We start from the raw sequence: 16,490 nt of genomic DNA, 5'->3' as shown, positions 1-16,490 counted from the left end.
AATGTCAAACCAAGAAACAGACTCTTAACTATAGAGAACAAACTGGTGTTTACCAGAGGGGAGGTGGATGGGGAGCGGGTGAAACAGGTGATGGGGGTTTAAGGAGGACACTTGTGTGAGGAGCAATGGGTAATGTATGGAAGTGTTGAAACGAATAGTACACTGTATATTAACTATACTGGAATTAAAATAAAAAAGAAAGATGAAATAATTGAAAAAGATTAAGCCATTATCACCTATCAGATTTATAAAATTAAAACATTTATAATATCCAGCGCTATCAGGATGTGGTAAAACTTGCACCTTCACACACTGGTGATATCAGTTTCTGTTGCTAAAACATTTTGAAAAAGCAATCTGTCACTATCTATTTATTTCTATTAACATTTACAATGCATTCATTGACCTAACAACCCCACTGGGAAATAAAAGAGCTGGAACATGAGGATCTATGGAGAACGGTTATTTTTCAAAGCATATGTGTAGTTATTAAAAAAAATACTGAAAATAATGGACATGTCTATAAAGAAAAGATGGTTGAATAAATTTGCACATCCTCCCAGCACATATTCAGCACCTATTAAAAGTAAGGAGTTACATTTGCAATTATTAATGTAGAATAAATACAGTCAAGTGAGAGCGTAAGTAGCAGAGAGATGTATGGATGCGATTCCATGTTCATTAAAAATATCTCCTACATTTGCGTCAACATGTTTGCTTGCATATGCTCGCCTAGGGAAAAATGTGAAAGAATACACACTAAAGTGCTAACTTTACTTCAGACAAGGTGGAGTCGTATAAGGGGTTTGGGGGAGGGTATGGGTGAGATTGTTAATGTTTCATTTTTATGCTTCTGTATTGTTGACTTTCTATTGCTTATATTTAAAATTTTTCTGTTTATTATGTTTTGATATCTTAAAAACCTTTCTGGCTGAGGAAAGATCTCTCCTCCCCGGGCTAGCCGATCCTTAGAGACGGTAAAAGGCTGAGCAGGAAATGAGCCTGTGGTGTGCAAACTAATCAATTCAGAGCCACACCTCCTCTCTCTGGTCCCTGTACACCAGGAGGCAATATTCCTCTGCCTTGGTTACCTCAGGCCAGACATCCAGGGACCATCCCTATAGGTTAGAGCCCTCAGAAAGTATTCCACTAGTCAGACCTAACCTACCCCCTCCCCCTTGCCTTGCCTTACAGACTCTGGCTTTGGTTTTCCCTTTGCTCCTGCTTTCTGGCTTCTAACTCCCAGGAGGCTGCCCCATGTGGCCCTGCTGGGGGTGCCGCACTTCCTACATCTAGGACCTGTGAGAATAAGAAACTTTGTTTCCCTGAGCCTGTCCTGTGTTCCCTCTTGTCACCACACCTGACTGACCACCACACACCAAAAAACACAGACCAGACCTATTATACAACCACATATAATTTCTGTCATTTAAAAACATCTAATATTTAAATAAAATAAGCTTTAAAATAAAACTCTAATAGATACATTTAATACACAATTAAAAAGGAAGGTGGGGATTCAGTTCTACCTGAAGAATGAATCTTAAGAGTCTTGTGTTTCTATGACAAAGGACTAAACGATGGACGTCACCATGAGGTCCAATGGATTTGCATCTATCCAGTCTCCTCTCTGCTCCAGAGATAGAACAGCTCCATCCTGCCTGCCTCCTGGTCACCCCCCACCCCCACCCCGATCCCACTAACCTGTATTCTACTGGGAATGGTGAAAGAGCACCAGCTAGGGATGTTCTAACGTCATTAGCACAGTTCCTCTCTGGGTCTCACTTCTCAGCAAAAATGGCAGCTACATGAGAAGACCTCTGTCTTGATGCCCTCACTACCTAGCCACACCTCTTCCATTGAGCCCTTGATACAGGATTTTTTCAATAGAAGTATAGGCTGCTGGTGGAGATATTTAATTTTAGCCTCTCATTCTTTAATTTCAGTATGATTCAGCCTATTTGTTTCAAGCTTTTGGCTTCATTTTAGGAAGCAGATGTTTAACCTCCTGTTTCTTGAGCTAGTAATCTCTATAATTAAGAGTTCTGAAAGAATACTGGAAGGGGTACAACCTAGTTCTTGGATAAAATTATGTCTGTGCGTGGGAACTGTATTTCCTTCCGATTCCTTTAATTATGATCTTGTGCGTCTATAGCATTTGTTTAGCATTTAAATTTTAACAACAAAGCTTCGCTTGAAAAAAATTGCAGAGTTTCTTGAATGACTTCTTCCAAATTCATCTTTTATTTTCAGTTACATATTTGCAGCCAGTGAATTTTTATAGGTTTTCAAGATTTAAAAATGTTTAACAGACTAAAGCTAGGTAATGGCTTGTCTCTGACACATGAACAACTAAACCCTGAAACTCAAGTGGCTTTCATATAATAGCAGTTTCACACAAAGTGAGGTAAACCAGTTGGCTCTCCTCCACTTTGAAATGGCGCCATCCGGTGCATGGGGCCTTCAAGGTCACCATGGTAGGGGAAGAAAGGGTGAAAGGGGTGTATGGGATCTTTCAGGGGCCAGGACTTCCAGTGACTTTTACTTCACTTTTCCCCAGATTCTATGGCAGACCCATGCCCAACTTAATGCAAGGGAAGCTGTAGACATGTAGAGGGATATCTGTTAATCCAAAAGAAGCAGCAACGGATGGAGGGCAAAGAGAAAGGGGATCCTTATGAAGCTCCCTTAGTTTCCACATTAGATAGAAGTGTTTAAAATCAGCCCACAAACTGGAAAAACTGAGCAGGAAGAGAACAATTTTAACAGTGTGCCTTTTCAGTTTGTTTGACACTGTTCACTGGACTCCAGTGAGGATACCAGGGGTACTGAGTATTCCTTAGAATATGTGAAAGGATCGGGGCACCTGGGTGGCTCAGTCGGTGAAGCGGCTGCCTTCACCTCAGGTCATGATCTTGGGGTCCTGGGATCGAGCCCCACATAGGGCTCCCTGCTTAGTGGGGAGCCTGCTTCTCCTTCTCCCTCTGCCCCTCCTTCCTGCTCATGCTCTCTCACTTGCTCACTCACTTTCTCTCTCTCAAATAAATAAGATCTTTTAAAAAAGCACTGTAGAAAAAAATAGAATATGTGAAATGATCATAGTTGGTGGCTGTGTCTGAAGCAGTCAGTGAGGATGTGTTCAGTTTAAAATGAAGTAAAAGTTATGAGCGGCCCCTGTGAAGGGTGAAACCAAAGGAAAGTAGGCTCCAATATATGAAAAAGAGAGCAATATTCAACTAGGAGATTTGCAGAAGTAGGTAGATTTTCAGGTTCAGAAGTTTTGCTTCACACATTGCTCCTTCCCTCATTTTTATTCCTTATGATTGCTTCAATATTCCTGTTTCCACTTCTCTACTTCCCTTGTTTCCCCTGATTGGTCACAATAAAAAAGAAAGAAAGAAAGAAAGAAAGAAAGAAAGAAAGAAAGAAAGAAAGAAAGAAAGAAAGAAAAAGAAAAGAAAAGAAAAGAAAAGAAAAGAAAAGAAAAAAGAAACTTTAATCCAAGGGAAAAAAATGTAGAAGTTTAGAGACAGGCTAATGTTGCCCCAATTTTTATAAAGAAAATAGTAATACAGCCAGAGAGCTCAGAAAATTAAGCCTGAGGCTCACTTCTGTCATAAAATATGATGAATAAAAATAGACCCTTTCCTCAAGTACCTCACAATCCCATAGGAGGAGGTGAACTGGGATTATCACATAAAATGATGTGGGACCTAAGGGCTCTATAAACAAGATACAATGAGAGTTTAAAGAGCACAGCAAGCATGTCTACCTGCGGTCTGGGGACTCATCACAGGAGAGATATTGGAATGTATCTCAAAAAAATGAGACACATCAGTCAAAGAAACCTGAACTAATGTGACTTGGTCTACAAGAATGAGCCAAGTTAGACGTGGGAAAATGACAGGACAATGCTGGAAATACAGGCTGGGGTCATAGGCTGCCAGTCCCCCCAAGCCCAATTAAGATATTTGGACATTGGGGCGCCTGGGTGGCTCAGTTGGTGAAGCATCTGCCTTTGGCTCAGGTCATGATCCCAGGGTCCTGGGATCGAGTCCCGCATCAGGCTCCCTGCTCAGCAGGGTATCTGCTTCTCTCTCTGTCCCCTCCCCCCCACCGCCCCCGCTCATGCTCTCTCTCTCTCTCTCTCACTCTCTCTCTCAAATAAATAAATAAAATCTTTAAAAAAAAAAGACGTTTGAACATTATCAGGCAAATGATAACAAGTGATCACAGGTTTGAAAGTAAGGAAGTAGAATTACTATATGAGAAGCTTCTCAGACCAGTGTTCATAGAACAGTGTCCCTCACCAATGTCTGTGGTTTAGGAAACATATCACAATGTATTTCCTTCTTGGAGATTCAAAGAACTCCAGTGAGCATCATATACACTTGAGAATTCTTGAAGAAACTAGTTAACTTGGTTTAGCTCAGTATTTCTAAAATATAATTATTTATGTTAGTTTTCCATTGTTGTGTAACAAATGCCTACAAGCTTAGCAACTTAAAACCCACTTACTAGCTCACGGTTCTGTGGGTCAGAAGTCTGACATGGCATGATTGGGTTCCCTGCTCAGGTTATCACAAGGTTGAAATCAAGGTGTTGCCCAAGCTAAGCTCCCTGCTAGAGACCAGGGGTTGGGGGGGAATCCACCACCAAGCTCATTCTCATTGTTGGCAGAATTCAGTTCTTGGCCTTTGAAAAACTAATGTCTCTGGGAACCTGGGTGGCTGGGATCAAGCCCCACGTCAGGGTCCCTGTTCAGCAGGGAGTCTGCTTTTCCCTCTCCCTCTGCTGCTCCCTGTCCCCAATAAATAAATAAAATCTTTAAAAAAAAAAGAAAAGGAAAGAAAAGAAAAACTGACATCTCCATTTCCTTGCTGGTTGTTGAGTGGGAGTTGCTCTGAGCTCTCAGAGGTTCCATTCACATGGCACCCCCAGACAATTCACTGAATGGATGCTTGCTTTCTTTTAGGCCAGCCAAAGCACATCTCTCTCTTCTCTTCTCTGACCAAGGCTTCATGTGCTTAGGTCAGACCCACCAGGACAATCTACCTATCTTAAGGTCAACTGATATGGGACTTTAATTGTATCTGCAAAATCTCTTCACAGCAGTAAGGAGATTAGTATTTGATCGAATAATCAGAGGCCAAGAATCTTGAGGCTCTGGTTTAGAATTCTGTCTACCACAACAAGCAACTTTTTGCATCAAAAATCTTTTAGGGTACTGCAAAATAATGTTCCTGCAGCCACCCAGTCTGCTAAAAACTGGACTGGGTGTTGTAGAAAGAACATTCGGGAGATTGGAGATTAAGTGTGTAGAAAAACCACACTAAACATTACAGGTGTGGACTCATGGAAATAGGTTAAGAGGCTATTGTGGTTATCAAAACAAGATAAAATGAGCATCTAAACAAAAAGGATTTAGAGATAAAATCAATATAACTTGATAAACAAATAGAAGAAGTAGGAAATTGAAACCTTTCAGGTTTTCAGCCCTAAAAATTAATTGTGCTATATCAAACATAGTAGAAATGCAGAATAAAAAGTGGTTCTCAGTATGTTGTTTGAGTTCGGTGGTATACATGGGAAGAAAAAGTTTGAAACCTTGTGGAAATGGAGGGACGGATGATGTACATTGGGGAGCCATCACAATGGATGAGGGTCCCTAAACTAGGTGAAGCGAAGGAGAGTGGAACAGGACTGTGGATGGAGTGAGCAAACAAGTTCACTAAAACACAAGCAATGAATGCCAAGTTAAACCCATAAAATCATTTCCTTAATGGGAGACTGCTTTAGTCAACTTCATGTTAATATCAACAAAGTATGTTATAGAGTAATCCGTGATATCCTTGCAGGTAGATGAAAGTAACGTAGGGCCTCTAAGAGCTGCGTAAATATCTGTACTCAAATAGGGATGATTCAGGATTCATTCAAAGGAATCAGTGAAAAAGAGCACTGATCTTGGAATCAGGGAAGAATCTGGGCTCTTCCACTAACAGTGAGTTCACATAATAGATTAAATAACACACACACACACATGCATCTTAAATAAATGAAAAGTGAATTGTATGTCCTTGAACCCACTTATCAGGTCAATATGAGTGCTGCATTAGATATTCTGAAAAATGCTTTTATCTCCAAAATTGTCAGGATTATAAACCACAGGTGGTGAAGTGCCTTCCCGCAAAGCACCATGCAATTCTTATCTTTGTTCTGCCCTGTTTCACATTTTAATCTGAGATCTGGATAAATTCATTTTTAGCAATTATTTAGTTGAAACAAATCTGAGAGACACTCTAAGTAACAGATGGCAAAAATCAATATTAAATTGTTGGCAGGAATCTGGAAACAAAAACACAAATAATTAGCCAATACTCTGACTAAATAAAGATTGTTGTTGGAACCTAGACTATGCTTCTCAATAAATATAATTTCAAAGATTATCATAGCCCTAAAGTCCTATTTGGTCAATTCCTGAGCGGTGGGTTACCCCAGCTAATGGTCTATGGGCTCCCATGAGGCTCTGGGTAGAAATGTCACCTCCCGCTCCTGTGAGTGTGGTCAGTGTTCTCCACTTGCCACTGCTCTCCAGCCCATTGTTTCCATGCTCCCACATCACTTCCTAGCTCTTTCCTTTACACATCTTGCCCCTCAAGTCAATATTTTCTTCCAGTCAATCTCAGCTAGATGTTCTTCTAAAATACTTTATTATTTTTAAAAATCATGAGTGATCATGTTAATACAACGGGGTTACACCTTTCTTGTTAGCAGTGGGTTCTAAAGGTAACATGCGAGGTAAAATACCCTCTAATCATAATTACCACTGAGGGCTCTGTGGGAAGATACCACAATGAAGACCAGCCCATGGTTATTCTGTAAGCCCGGCACCGCTATCCCCACCTCATGGGAACCAACTGTTGTTTCTTCGGCTAAGCATCCGACGAAGTAGTTGGCTTACATGCAGAGGCCATATTCTACCAAAAAATACACATCTTAAACTATTCAATCCACACTGAGCACAACCAGGGGCTCATTCTGGGAGCCATTTAGTTTTCAATTCCTAAAATTATTTAGTTACTTACTTATTTTAAATTTTATTTATTTATTTGACAGAGAGAGAGAGCGAGCACACAAGGAGGGGGAGCAGCAGAGGGAGAGGGAGAAGCAGAGTTCCTGCTGAGCAGGGAGCCTGACATGGGGCTCAATCCCAGAACACTGGGATCATGACATGAGCCAAAGGCAGACACTTCACCAACTGAGCCACCCGGGCGCCCCATCAATTCATGAAATTATTTAACTCAATATCCATCTTCTGTGCATCTCAAATGCCCTCCTAACGGGGCTGCACTGTACAGACAGATTAGGGAAAGACACCAGACTGAGGTCAAGTGTGTATGTGGATGTGTGTATTTTTTAAATGTGTCCAGAAAACAAGTTGGTATGCTCTCCATTGAACAGAAATTATGCGAAACCCCTAAAAGGAGACGGGATATTTGACTGAAAGATCATAGAAGTAAGGGAGCACCGCGGTGGAAGTCGGATTAAAGCGCACCTTGAGGTGGTTGATGGGAGAGTTGGAGGGAGCCTTGCAGCAAATATCAAGGTAACGGTTGGGAAACAGCAAAAAGAGCCTCCAGGCCAGTCAGCCACTTCCCGTGTCCCACACGCACCAAGCAACACACCACACAACCATCTGTCCTCAAGTCCAGAAGTCCCAGGACCAGCATTCAGGAAGCTGCTGCACATCCCCCCTCCCCCCCAACAATCCTTGCAGATGGGCTATGATTTTTTAAAAAATACAAAACTCACTACGTTTAAAAAAAATCAATAATCATTAAACCCTTAGGGAAAATTTATACAATAAAATACATACCAAATTTGAGTTTTTTTGCCTCCAAATTTGGCAACTTTAAAAAATGGATAATATACATGGTAGAGAATGTGAAGAAATAAATTCTCTCTCATGGTATTGGTGGGAGTAAAATTATTACAGACATTTTTTGTGGGCCACTTGGCAGGATTTAAAAAATGTTAAAAGACGAATATCCTTTCAACCCGGCAATTTCACTCCTTGACATGTATCAAAGAGAAATGCTCACCCACGTGCACAAAAAAGAAAGTCTTACAACTGTGCACAAAGAGCGATGTACGAGAAGCCTCACTGTGGCAGTATCTGTAACAGCCAAAAAGAAAGGGAGAGAAAAAACCCCTAAATCTCCAACAAGGCAACAGTTGGATAAATTAGAGCACTTGGTTACTACGTGTATTAGTTTGCTTAGATGCCCAGAACCGTGTACTGCACGACTTCAACAACAGACGTTTTTCTCACAGTTCTAGAGGCTGGAAGTCCGAGCTCGAGATGTCAGCTGGGGTCACTTCTCAAGCCCTTTCCCCTGGCTTGCAGATGGCTGTCTCCTCCACGTGTCTTTCCCCTGAGTTGGTCTGCATATATGGACACCCACCCTAATGACCTCATTTTAACTCAGTTACCTCTTTAAAGGCCCTATCTCCAAATACAGTGATATTCTGAAGTCCTGGGGATTAGGACTTCCACATATCAATTTTGGGGGGACAAAATTAAGCTCATGGCACTACTGATGCCATGTAAAGGTGATGTGTGCAGGCATAGTTCTCTAACATGTAAAGTTAAGTCTCTGTGCACATTGACCCCATTTACTTAAAAAAAACAGCATTTGTTTATGAGGTGATAGCTTCTACCTCAGGAGGAGAGGCTGGGCTGGGAGAGATGATCAACGTTGTTCTATACGCATTATTTGATTTATGAGGACAATGTATTTCTGAATTATTTGCAAATCCCTTTCTAAAAAATTCTAAAACCAAACCAAAACAAAGTAATACATGCTCACTGTAAAATTTGTTTTGGAAATATAGTCAGTAAAGAAGAAAAGTTCTCTGTCTGTCTTCTCCAATGCACAGTTTGGAGTGGACCCTCACACACTGCTTTCTACACTTACACAAACACAGGCAGGCAAGGGCAGCACAGAGTTGACTGTCCGAACTGGGACACTTTCAAATGCGGAAGGGGCAGAAATATTAATTACACTGGGAGAAAAGATAAACCAAGAGTATCCTGGCAAACCTAGAAGAAAGGTTGCTCTGCATATGTATATGATTTTTTAGAATTTTTAAAAAAGATTTTATTTATTAATTTGTCAGAGAGAGAGAGAACGCTCACAAGTAGGGGGAGGGGCAGGCAGAGGGAGAGGGAGAAGCAGGGTCCCGCTGAGCAGGGAGCCTGATGTGGGGCTTGATCCCAAACCCTGAGATCATGACTTGAGCCAAAGGCAGATGCTTAACCAACTGAGCCACCCAGGTGTCCCATGTATATGATTTTTTCCCCTACATAAAGAAGATCATATGATCTACATTGTACTGGAACTATTTTGGTCATCGGCTCCACCTCCTGGAATCATTCCTCATCAGAACAGACAGGTCTTCCTTACCTCACCTTTTCTGATGGCCGCATGACATTCCATGGTGTACTGCAATTCATTTAAGCTGTTATTGACAAGAGTGACCTTCTAAAATTATTTAGAAGCTTTTAAAATGGAAAGTTCGATTCTCCCCACCTAAGCCCTTCCCCTAACATCACCCCCTTTGCCAGCTTCTACTTGACAGTGCTTCTGGTGGTTAATTTCATCATTTCACATAATTTCATAACTTACTGATTTCTAGATGGAAAATTTGGTATCTATATGAAAGATGAGAAATACAATGCATTTATACTACTTCCCACAACCCCTTCCTGCCTCCAATTTTCCAGTATATTGATAAATTAAGATGATTAGGGTAAGTCCTACTGATGTATGAATGAGTATAGACTCCCATATCTCGTTGCATCCCTATGCATCCCCATGCAACTTTCCAAAGGATTGAAAGATGAAAAAAACAAAAAAGCTATGGACAGGAGGCTATCCACTGGGGGAAGCTCTCCTGCCTGGGGCCCCTCCATACTCCTCCCCAGAGGGGCAGTCCTTCCCTACTTTCTCCAGTCTCATCACTCTCAAACACAGGTCTTCCTTTCTGTGATGGTCTTTCTAGCTTGGGTGCACTGGTCATTTGTGTGGAATTTTTCATGTATCAGCTGGGACTCTCTTTACCAATGTATTGCTGTCTATCCATTTACAAAGAGTATGGGGAAAGGGAAGGAAAGGCCCCCCCAAATGTCCTCCGTTATCTCTGTTGTAGTTACTGCCTATGCACACCTGTAGGCAGTGGATCTGCTTTCACCGCGACTATTTTAGCGACGTCAAAGCCTGAAACGTTACTGGTGTGTTAGATGTGCATCCTGCTGAGTACAAAACTTCCTTATCAGAGAAGGGAGATGACTCAAGCCCCAGGCTTGTCACTGTAATGAGATTTAGAAATGAATGAGTGCATTAAAGGGATTACAAATCTTTTCAGTTGCCTTGATTTAATCTCTTCTATTAACTTAATAGAAATCTTGGGCAGAGGAATCAACCAGGAATATTATGTCATTTGCTAATGAAAAAACTGCATCAAAATGACAAGACAGATATGACCCCGCTGAATGTATACAGATCCTGGCACAGCACAGTAATACAGTCTTATTTGTTCCTTTTTACAGATTTAGGAAGGAGGAAGGAAAGAAGGAAGAAGGAAAGACAGAAAGAACAAAGGAAGGAAAGACGGAAAGAACGAAGGAAGGAAGAAAGGAAGGAAGGAAGGACATAAAGGAAAAGAAACAACTCAGCTAAGAGGATTTCTTAGCCATCGTAACTACTGATTTATGTAGCTAAATTATGCCTCATCTAATCCAGCCCTTGAATGAAAGGGGAGTGCAGGGTAATATCCTAGAAGTTTTATGTCCCTTGACGATCCTGGTTCTATGGCTCACACACAGATGTGTCCTTGTGGGCCTATCATACATGTGGAGTTGGGTTGATGGCCCAAAAAGCATGTTTACTGGACTGAGAGTTTCCTTCCTTAAGTAAAGGCCAAGAGATGATGTCCCTTGGTCCCAAATGTGTGGACCCTGGACTCAAAGAGGAATGTGCTAAATTTGAAAAGTTGATGTTTAGGAAGTGGAATATGTAACTCTGAATGTAGGGCCACATTTCAGGATATTAAGGCAGTCTCTGAGGACACCTTGTTTCCTGTGACAAGATGGAAGATCGCAGCGGACGGGTAGTTTGAGTATTCTTACATAGAATCTTTGGCTTGCTTCCTGAGATGTTAAGACATAAATGCAAGAATCTTATTTCAAAGTTGTAACAACTTCAGTGGGCTCCAAATTCTGGATCTCCTAAGTATTTGATTTCTTCTTTATGCTTAAATATTTGTTGAGTTCTTTCTACCATATGTAAGGCCCTATGCTGTGCATTCCAGAGGCTAGAAAAATGAATAAGGCAGAGAGGCCTTCATCTCCAAAGGAATGTGGGAGACAGATCTGGAATGTAAGGAAGGGGATGGTATTTGGGATAATTGAGGGCAGGAGAGATGCAGAGTGGCGGCTGAATATGACTTAGCAAGCCCAAAGTTCCGGATTGGAACCCCCATAGGTACGTGTAGCTTTTAAAAATTATCCCAGCATCTGATTGTTAACGGAGTATTTTCCCAGACCTGGGGGCTGGACAGAAGATTGAGCAGCGAGGTTAATTTAAAAATCCATTTTGGTGTCTGGGTTACATGTACCGAGTCCTGCCAAGTACTGTCAATACCTTGAATCGATAGTTACCTCCCATCTCTGCTGGCAAGTGTGTGCTTCAAATGTCATAAACGAAGAGCTGCTGATGAGGGTTTAAAAGAACATCTGACCCTACAGCCGAATCCCTCCAACAAACTGTTTCCAAGTCAAGGTCTTCACAGACAGATGAGACCAGTGCATTTTAATATGTCCTTGCTGGAAATCATCTGACAAAAGCATCTCTGTGAAATTCCTGGAACCAAAAGACTAATAGACTTAAATATTTTACTGCTCTCAGGTTGGAAGACTCTTGGAACATTGAATTTAAGCTAGAACATTAAGTTTAAGCTTTTCAATCTTTTTAGCTACTGGGTAGGAACTGACTGATAAGGACAGTGAGATGGAAATGGAAATACATCCAAAGAGCCTTTTAGACCGTCTTTACTATACTTTGATCCATCAGCCCATTCCCTGATGCTTGGCTCCCAAGGCAACCAGTGTAAGTAATCAGAACCCACTTGTGAGTCCTTACCAACCGTGTCGAGAGGGCAAAGAACACCAGGGTGAGTAAGACTGCTTATTTGGGACTGCTACCCAACTGTGAATTAGATATCTTCTAAGACTGTTCTTGGAACATAAAAAGCTAAAATCATAAATCACAAAAGTTGAGATCTGGGAATAGGGAAGAGAAAAAATGGAGTTTTATACTGTATGTCAGCACTAGGCGAGGCACATGGCATTTCATATCTCATTTATTCCTCCAAACACCCATAAAGGTAGATGGTCTTACTACCGTGTTAGAGGATGCAAGCTAAATGTTTATGTCCTTTTAAACCCCTCGAGTGTTCCTTGGTGTAAATTCTGCTCACCTGAGAGTCCAATGTTGGCTGATCTTGAGATGCGGTGGAAATACTACAGTTTATAGTAAAGTTGCTAGAGCGAAAGTGCTCTGATTAAGAAAAACAGAGAAAGACAGGAAGGATAAGAAGAGTGGAGGAGAAGGCAAAAAAAAAAAAAAAAAAAAAAAAAAAAAAAAAAAAAAAAAAAAGCTACATGGGAACCCACCCAAGAATGAAGGGGAGGAAACCAAGAGGCTGGCCGCTGAGGAAAGGTATCAGAATGGAAAAGAAATGTTTGTAGGATTTTAAAATGGTAACTTACTTGCTAATGATCACATTGTAAACCATTTCCTCCATTTCTAATTCCCTCTTTTAAAAAAAAACCCTATTTTAATAAAATTGACATTGAATTTGCTTTGTGGAGAATGTTAAGTCTTGCTTCAAAGGGGGAACAGAGGCTGCCAAGACGAAGGGGTAGGGTGTAGCAACATTCGAAATTCACAGAGTTGGGGCAATTGAGACTCCAAGGGTTTTGGTGACTTCCTCAAGATATCAGACGTAGAAAGTGGAGCCAGGATTTGATCTGTGTGAACACAGAGTCCATTTCTCTTTTTTCTATAACGGTGGGTCACTAGTGTGGCCCCTGGGCCAGCCGCATCAGCAGCAGCCTCATGTGGGAATTTGCTAGAAATGCAAACTCTCAGTCCCCACCTCAGACCTACTGAATCAAAACTCTGGGGGTGGGACCAAGCAACCTGTACTTTAACAAGCCCTCCAAGGGCTCCTGGGTGGCTCAGTCAGTTAAGGGTCTGACTCCTGATTTCAGCTCAGGTCATGATCTCAGGGTTGTGAGATCAAGCCCTGCTTTGGGTTCTGTGCTCAGCTTGGAGTGGGCTTGAGATTCTCTCTCTTCTTCTCCCTCTGCCCTGCCCCCCCCCCTTTGCATGCCTTCTCTCTTTCTCTCTCTAAAACAACAATAACAATCAAACAACCAAACAACAAGCCCTCCAGGTGATTCTGACTCATGCTCAAGTTTGAGAACCACTGTTCTACAGTAACGACTCCATGCCACTGTCCTCCCTGGGGATTTAGGCACCATCAGAGTCAACCTCTTCATCTTACAAACAGAAAGCTGAGATTCAGAAAACTGAATTGACTTGTCCAAGGTCAAATAGCTAGTTTTAAAATAATAGCTGAAACTAGAACTCAGATTTTTTAAGTTTTAATCCAGTTGGCTTTGCACATTCTGCTAGGTCTCCAAAAAGTCAATATTGCCAAGCCAGATGAGAACTTCTCAATTCCATCTAACCAGACCTCTTGGCCGTGTTTTAAAGAATTGGTTGCTCTTCCCTTCTTGAATCATCTTATCTCTTGGCTTTGATGACACATACTCTCCTGGTTTTCCTCTGAGAGAGATGAAGGCCACCCCTGGCATCTGGGAGCTAGCTAGGCCTTGGTGCAGTTAGGAGGTGACCCTGCATTCACAGCTGGGCCCTGGTGTTCTCCTCTTGAACATGAACCGTTTCACAGAACATCAACCTCAGACAAAGCCTCAAAACGAAAAAACAAAACTGCTTTATAACATGGTCTTAACAGAGTCCTACGCGTGAACATTGCCCAAACCCACAAAATCACACACGTCCCTTATACCTGTATATCAATTACAGCCTTGCCCTGGCTCTACTCTTCCCTTCTCCAGAGATTGTTCAGAAGTCCAATCATAGAATGCTCCTCCCTTCCCGACAGCAGCTAGTCTAAACCAAAAAGCCCTGCTTCACTCCCCAAAGTCACCGGACACAAGCCCAAACCTTATAACAGAGTCATTCTGTCACTCCTATTGAGATGTCCGTGGTTCCCCAAGGGGTGTGTTGGCCCCTTCCTGCAACAGGTAAGAAACTCAGCTTTGCTCAGTTATGGGCATGTTCCTGGTGTTGTTGGCTGGAAAGCACGGACACTGCCTACCTCACTGCTGCTTTTCTCCGTCTCTTTGCTCAGTCATCTTCCTCTTTCAAACGTCTAGCGTTCTGTTTTGCTACATACTCCTCCGTGCCCCCCTCTTTTCTCTTCTCTTCTCTTCTCTTCTCTTCTCTTCTCTTCTCTTCTCTTCTCTTCTCTTTTCTCTTCCCTTCCCTTCCCTTCCCTTCCCTTCCCTTCCCTTCTCTCCACACTTCCTCAATGAACTTCGATCTCTCGTGTTCACCTGTCTATACTATATATCCATGTGAATATCTAATAGGCATCTCATACTTAGACGTAATTAAATTCCAGATTTTTTTTTCCCCTTCAAACCTGGCCTACCCCCAAAGTTTGCCATCTTAGGAAGTGGTACCACAGCTAATTCAGTTGCCCAGGTTCAAAAGCCTTGTAATCATCCTTGACAATCCTTTCGGTCTCTTTCACTGAGCATCCAATCCATCAAAATCCTGCAGGCTCCACCTCTAAACTATATTCTGAATTAAGCACTTCTCACCAGCCTCACCTGCAGCATCCCACCACTGTCTCTCTTGCAGGAATAAAGAGCTTTCTAGTTAGGCTTCCGGTCTCCACCTTGGCCCCCTCTACTGGGGCAGAGCCCAGAACCTAATCTTGTGAGTGTAGCTGAAAGAAATTCACTAGAAGCCATTTTAATGGCTCATAGAATCAGTAGGAAGACTGAAGAAACAAATGCCAGTTTGAGCTCCCAATAAAAACTTTGATGACCCACTGCAGAACCAGGCCACCAAGGCAGCTATCGCCACTTCTATAATCCCTCAACTGGCAAGTGCATCATCCAGCACTACGCTGCTTTGCCACAAACAAAAAACCACCGTGATCAGGAGAAGCCACTTCTCCTGGCAACGACACTTTCCAGCAGAAATAGAAAAACCAGATGGCTCATGGCCTTTGCCTCACTAAACCTCATGCAAATGCATCTGATTGGCAGAAACTCTATCTCGGGGCAGGTGGGTTTTAGCTTTCTTGTCTCTGCAGGATGGGGACGTTCTCTAGAAAGAGGTGGGCATAGATACTGAGCACCGGGCCCCAGGACCCATTATACTTCCTTATTTCACCACTCAAAAGCTAGAATAAGTCTGTTAAACATAGACCTTATCATGCCACCACCCTGCTCGCTACCAGCACAAAGGCTGGCCAGCATGCTTGAATGGGATCCCAAGTTCTTCTAAGACTTCATCTGGCAGCAGGCTCTCCTTCCATGCTCTTCCTTGCTCTTTCTGCTGTAGCCACTCTGGCCTCACGGGTCCTCAAACACACTAGAACATACCTGCTTCCAGACCACCTGCTGTCCTCTGTGCCCAGAGTAGCCCTTAGATACTTATCTTGCTTGCTGCCGTACTTCACACAGATCTCTCGCCCAAGGCCAAGGCAGCCTCCCCTGAGTACCCCACTGAAATAGCACAGCCCCTCACCCTCCATCCGCACCTCCCCCCATCCTACCCCCTCGATCACACCTCTGCCATTTTTTATGTCTGTATTGTGCTTCAGTTTTCCTCTATTTGAGATTATATTTCTCTGCTTAAATGTTTATAATCTGCCTCACCTCATGAAAATCTAAGTTTCGGAGCTTTGTTTCGTCCTACTTGGGACCCAGAACAACAGTGTCTGGTACCTGGCAAGCGCTCAGTATATACTCGTTCAATAAACTGATTACTCAGCCCATCCAGATAATCCCCGAAATGCGCGCTAACACATGTAGGTATCAGTAACGAAGTACGTGTAGTTCGGATCTACAATTCCTTATCTTTGATTCTGAACTCCAAAAAGCTCTATTAACTCAAAGGTTTTTTTAAAAAATAACTCATCTACTCTGTTCATGGAGCACTATTTTTACTTGAAAGAACAAATTATAGAAAACTACGGTTATTCAGACCTGGGTATTTGGCAAATGTTTTCTTGAAAATGGAATGAAGTAGACCTATTGCTTCAAAGAAAACAACTGCTCATCCCAAAATTTAAGCTTTTAAGTGAAAATTAAAATTTTG

Source organism: Ursus maritimus, unplaced genomic scaffold, assembly GCF_017311325.1.
Source record: "Ursus maritimus isolate PB19 unplaced genomic scaffold, ASM1731132v1 scaffold_28, whole genome shotgun sequence".
NCBI lineage: Eukaryota > Metazoa > Chordata > Mammalia > Carnivora > Ursidae > Ursus > Ursus maritimus.
The sequence above is the reverse complement of the archived record's forward strand: the minus strand, read 5'-3'. Positions refer to the sequence as shown.